This window comes from Ipomoea nil, unplaced genomic scaffold (genome assembly GCF_001879475.1).
Source record: "Ipomoea nil cultivar Tokyo-kokei standard unplaced genomic scaffold, Asagao_1.1 scaffold0317, whole genome shotgun sequence".
Lineage (NCBI taxonomy): Eukaryota > Viridiplantae > Streptophyta > Magnoliopsida > Solanales > Convolvulaceae > Ipomoea > Ipomoea nil.
The window spans coordinates 6741044-6747043 of NW_017616745.1; positions in this window are offsets into that span (position 1 = coordinate 6741044).

Below are 6000 nucleotides of genomic sequence, written 5' to 3' on the forward strand. Positions count from 1 at the left end.
TACATATAAAATTTACTTAATTATTAAATATAAACAAAATCAACTACACATTATCACATAAGAAGATGAAGTCCGGAGGGGAGTGTAACACGAGTCTTATTCTTATAACTTATCAATGTTCTTTGACCCTTGATTATAGATTGATCTAATTTCTTTTGGGTCTAGATCAAATGACAAGCAACGGTAACAACAATATATTGTAATTTACAATGATTTACATCCTCTCAGATACTTTGTCGGGTCGGGGTGTGGGGGCCCTTGGGTTGGGGATTCAACCTTTTGGGAAGTAACGATTGTAATTTACTCATCGTAAGAGCCTATCATTGCTAGAAATTTCGATATTTCTGTCCAACAATAATGTTGGTCGGTAATTTGTAAAAAATCACAACATTCCGTCACAAATAGAAGTGGACGGAAAGTTGGATGGAAATTCCGTCCAACTCTCGCATGTTGGACTGAAGATCCGACGGCCACTAAATGTTGGACGGAATTTCCGTCCAACAGTTGTGCGTTGGGCGGAAAATCGAATTAACCGGTAGGTGAAATGCAAACTGGTAGGTTTTTTTAATTACCATCCAACATTTTGTTGGACGGAAATTTGAATATTAAAGCTTTCACTGCGTATTTCAGCTCATTTAATGTTCTTCAACTTTCCTCCATCTTTTCATTGAATGCATGCGATGTATTCAAATTTGATTTAGATTTGTTGCTAGATGGTCCCACCAATGTGGGTAGGGTGGTGACCAAAAGCTTAACAATTAAGCTTGGAAGATGAAGTGAAAGATTTTTTGATTAATGGCTTCATTCATGTCTACTTAATGGGAGATTAAAGTGGGCAAATGAAAAGACAAAAGAGTTGGCTTTGTAAAGCCTATATAAAGGCCATGGATTTGGCTACCTTGGACATGAGAGAGTTCAAGAAGAAGAAAAAGAGAGGAGAGAAAATTTGTGTGAGATATACAAGTGTGAGAAATAGCCGAGAAGAAGTTGGCGGATTTCGTAGAAATTCTTGTGCTTCGGGGTATGTTATTTTCTCTTGTATTGTGTTGCCTCTAATCTTTGAATTAGAGAAGTATTCTCTGTTGTACCCATTATCTATATAGTGGAAGGTTTACTGGCTTGTGCCCGTGGTTTTTTAGTCCTTGCCTTGAGGAGGTTTTTCCACGATAATAATAGTGGTGTTCTCCTTGGTGCCGTTTATTTATTTTCATTGTGCTAATTATATATTCTTGTGAGCTTTCTTCCCAACAACTGGTATCAGAGCCTTGTTCAAGTGCGAAGCTATGGAAGGAAAGTTCAATAGAATTGCAAGTTTGAATGACACAAATTATCACATATGGAGGAATAAGATAAAAGATTTACTATATGTGATGAAGTTGCATTTACCCGTGTTTGCTACCCAGAAACCTGAAAATAAATCAGATGAAGAGTGGGCCTTTGAGCATGAACAGGTATGTGGTTTTATTCGGCAATTTGTTGAAGATAATGTGTATAATCATATTTATAGTGAGACCCATGCAAGGACACTTTGGAGTAAACTTGAGGATTTGTATGCTTCAAAGACTGGCAACAACAAATTGTTTTATCTCACAAAATTGGTGCAATTGAGATATAACGATGGTAGTTCGCGGATCACTTGAATGAATTTCAAGGGATTGTTGATCAATTGTCAGGTATGGGAGTTAAATTTGATTATGAGGTTCTTGCTCTTATGGTATTAGCATCATTGCCAGATTCTTGGGAGACTTTAAAGATTTATTTGACTAATTCTGCTCCTAACGGTGTTGTAACGATGGAACTTGTTAAAAGTGGTGTCCTGAATGAAGAGATGAGACGAAGCTCACAAGGTACTTCCTCTCAACATTCAGAGGTCTTGGCTACAACAAATAGGGGGAGAAGTCAAAGCAAGGGTCCAAGGAGTAAAGATAAAAACAGAGATAACAGTAGAGGTAAATCTAATAAATTTGCTAATGTTGAATGTTATCATTGTCACAAAAAAGGACATACTAAGAAATTTTGCCGACTACGGAAGAAAGAAAATCAGAAAAATAAAGACTCTGAAAAGAATATTGGTAGTGATGATGATAGTGTAGCTGCTACAGTTGAACATGATTTTCTTATCTTCTATGATGGTGACCCAGATGCCATTAATTTGGCAAGTCATGATACAAACTGGGTAATTGATAGTGGTGTATCCATTCATGCTACAGCTCGAAAGGATTTTTTTGTTAGTTATGCAACAGGTGATTTTGGAGTTGTGAAAATGGGCAATGATGGTAATGCAAAGATTGTTGGTGTTGGCGATGTTCAGTTAGAAACCAACAATGGCACCAAGTTGCTTCTGAAAAATGTGAAGCATGTTCCAGATATCAGGTATAATTTAATTTCTGCTGGAAAATTAGATGATGAAGGGTATTGTAATTCTTTCCAAAATGGCCAATGGAAACTCACAAGAGGTTCTCTAGTTGTGGCTCGAGGCACAAAGTGTTCTACACTTTATGTTTTACAGGCCAAAATCTCAGGAAATATTGTCAATACGGTAGAGAATGATGATATGAATGATATATGGCATAAGACGCTTGCGCATATATCTGAGGAGAGGATGTCCATGCTGGTCAGGAAAAAGGCTTAGCTGGGTTGAACAATGTTCATTTAAAGAGGTGTGCTCATTGTCTTGCAGGGAAGCAGAATAGAGTATCCTTTAAAAGTTCTGCTGAGACTAAGAAGAAACCAGAGGTATTGGAACTGATACACTCTGATGTGTGTGGACCTTTCAAAACTAGGTCACTTGGTGGTGCTCGCTATTTTGTTACCTTCATTGATGACTGCTCAAGGAAATTATGGGTCTATACTTTGAGGCATAAAAGTCAAGTTTTGGACATATTCAAGCAATTTCATGCCCTAGTTGAGAGACAGACTGGGAAGAAGCTAAAATGCATAAAGTCAGATAATGGAGGAGAGTATATTGGGCCACTCAATAGGTATTGCACAGAGCAGGGTATTCGCCATAAGAAAACACCACCAAAGACTCCTCAATTAAATGGTGTTGCTGAGAGGATGAACGGGACTTTGATTGAGAGAGTTAGATGTTTGTTGTCACATGCAAAGTTACCAAAGACATTCTGGGCTGAGGCACTAAGTACTGTTGCGCATGTGTTGAATCTCTCACCATGTGCTCCTTTAAGGTTTGACATACCAAATCGGGTATGGACAGGAAATAATGTTTCCTATGATTATCTACGTGTCTTTGGGTGCAAGGCATTTGTGCACATTCTGAAAGATGAAAGATCGAAACTTGATGTTAAGACACGACAGTGTGTGTTTATTGCCTATGGTCTAGATGACTTTGGCTACAGATTTTATGATCCGGTTGAAAAGAAGCTTGTGAGAAGCCGAGATGCTGTGTTCGTGGAGAATCAACCATAGAGGATATTGACCAGGTTAAAGAATTGGGTTCTCGTAACGGTGACTCAGTTGATACTGAGATAGTACCTCCAACAATGGTTCCTGAAGAGGTTGGAGATGATAACCAAATTGAGCAGCAAGATGTTACTGATGCTTCCATTAATGATGATGAACTCCTAGTTCCAGAAGCTTCAACTCCACCTCAGCTTCGAAGAAGTTCAAGAGTTAGACAGCCTTCCACAAGGTACTCTTCTGATATTTATGAAATTAATTTTGTTGATAATGGTGAACCAGAATGTTACGCAGAAGCTGTGGAAGATGAACACAAGGAAAAGTGGATTGAAGCCAAGCAAGATGAGATGAAATCCTTGTATGAGAACAATACCTTTGAGTTGGTAAAGCTACCTAAGAGTAAGAGAGCTTTGACAAACAAGTGGGTGTACAGAGTGAAACAGGAAGAACACTCCTCACGACCAAGGTACAAAGCTAGACTGGTTGTCAAGGGATTCAACCAGAGAAAAGGTATTGACTTTGATGAGATATTTTCTCCAGTTGTTAAAATGTCTTCCATCCGTGTTGTTCTTGGACTAGCAGCCAGCCTAGATTTAGAAATTGAGCAAATGGATGTAACGACTGCTTTTCTTCATGGTGATTTGGATGAAGAAATATACATGGAGCAACCAGAAGGTTTTGAAGTCAAGGGAAAAGAGGACTATGTCTATAAGCTAAAGAAGAGTCTATATGGCTTAAAACAGGCACCAACGCAGTGGTACAAGAAGTTTGAGTCAGTTATGGCGAAGCAAGGTTACATGAAGACTACTTCTGACCATTGTGTGTTCTTTCAAAAACTCTCTGATGATGATTTTATTATTCTCCTATTGTACGTTGATGATATGTTGATCTTCGGCAAGAGTGCTTCTAGAATTAATCAACTAAAGGAACAGTTGAGCAAGTCTTTTGCTATGAAAGACTTGGGGCCAGCAAAACAGATTCTTGGGATAAGAATTACACGAGACAGGAATGCCAGAAAGTTGTGGTTGTCTCCGGAGAAGTACATTGAGAAAATACTTTGCAGGTTTAACATGGACAATGCTAAAGCGGTTAGTTCTCCTCTTGCTAATCACTTTAAATTAAGTAGTAAGCAAAGTCCTTCTACAGAGGAAGAAAAGGCAAGTACGCAACAAGTCCCTTACAATTCAGCAGTTGGTAGTTTAATGTATGCTATGGTATGTACAAAGCCAGATATTGCTCATGCAGTTGGCGTTGTCAGTAGGTTCCTTTCTAATCCTGGCAAGGAACATTGGATGGCTGTTAAATGGATTTTCAGATATCTTAGAGGTACTTCTAAATTATGCTTATGTTTTGGTTCTAGTAAGTCTATGTTGGTTGGATACACTGATGCAGACATGGCAGGTGACATTGACTCTAGAAAGTCGACTTCGGGGTATCTGATAACATTTGTAGAGGGAGAAGTATCATGGCAGTCTAAGTTACAAAAGTGTGTTGCACTTTCTACCACAGAGGCTGAGTTTATTGCAGCAACTGAAGCTTGTAAAGAGTTTATATGGATGAAGAAATTTCTTCAAGAACTCGGGATCAAACAAGACAAATATGAGTTATTTTGTGATAGTCAGAGTGTTATACACCTTGGTAAGAATTCCTCTTTCCATTCAAGATCGAAACATATCGATGTAAGATATCACTGGATACGAGATGTTTTGGAGATGAACCAGTTACAACTTGTAAAGATCCATACAGATGAAAATGGGTCTGACATGTTAACAAAGTCATTACCAAGGGAAAAGCTTGAGATATGTCGTTCAGTTGCAGGGATGCAAGTCCCTCCCACATTGGCGTGAGGGGGAGTTTGTTGCTAGATGGTCCCACCAATGTGGGTAGGTTGGTGACCAAAAGCTTAACAATTAAGCTTGGAAGATGAAGTGAAAGGTTTTTTGATTAATGGCTCCATTCATGTCTACTTAATGGGAGATTAAAGTGGGCAAATGAAAAGACAGAAGAGTTGGCTTTGTAAAGCCTATATAAAGGCCATGGATTTGGCTACCTTGGACATGAGAGAGTTCAAGAAGAAGAAAAAGAGAGGAGAGAAAATTTGTGTGAGATATACAAGTGTGAGAAATAGCCGAGAAGAAGTTGGCGGATTTCGTAGAAATTCTTGTGCCTCGAGGTATGTTATTTTCTCTTGTATTGTGTTGCCTCTAATATTTGAATTAGAGAAGTATTCTCTGTTGTACCCATTATCTATATAGTGGAAGGTTTACTGGCTTGTGCCCGTGGTTTTTTAGTCCTTGCCTTGAGGAGGTTTTTCCACGATAAAAATAGTGGTGTTCTCCTTGGTGCCGTTTATTTATTTTCATTGTGCTAATTATATATTCTTGTGAGCTTTCTTCCCAACAGGATTAGGGTTGGTGTTTATATGTGTGTTTGTGTGTAAATCCTATTGTCCAGGCTGGAATCACAGAAAAGAAAATTAAAGAAAAGAAAAATAGGCTTACAGACAAAGTCCATATAACTGCAATTAATACAAGCATTAACTACTGCAATTCTTGATTGATGCCCGCAGCTTCACCTTCATGC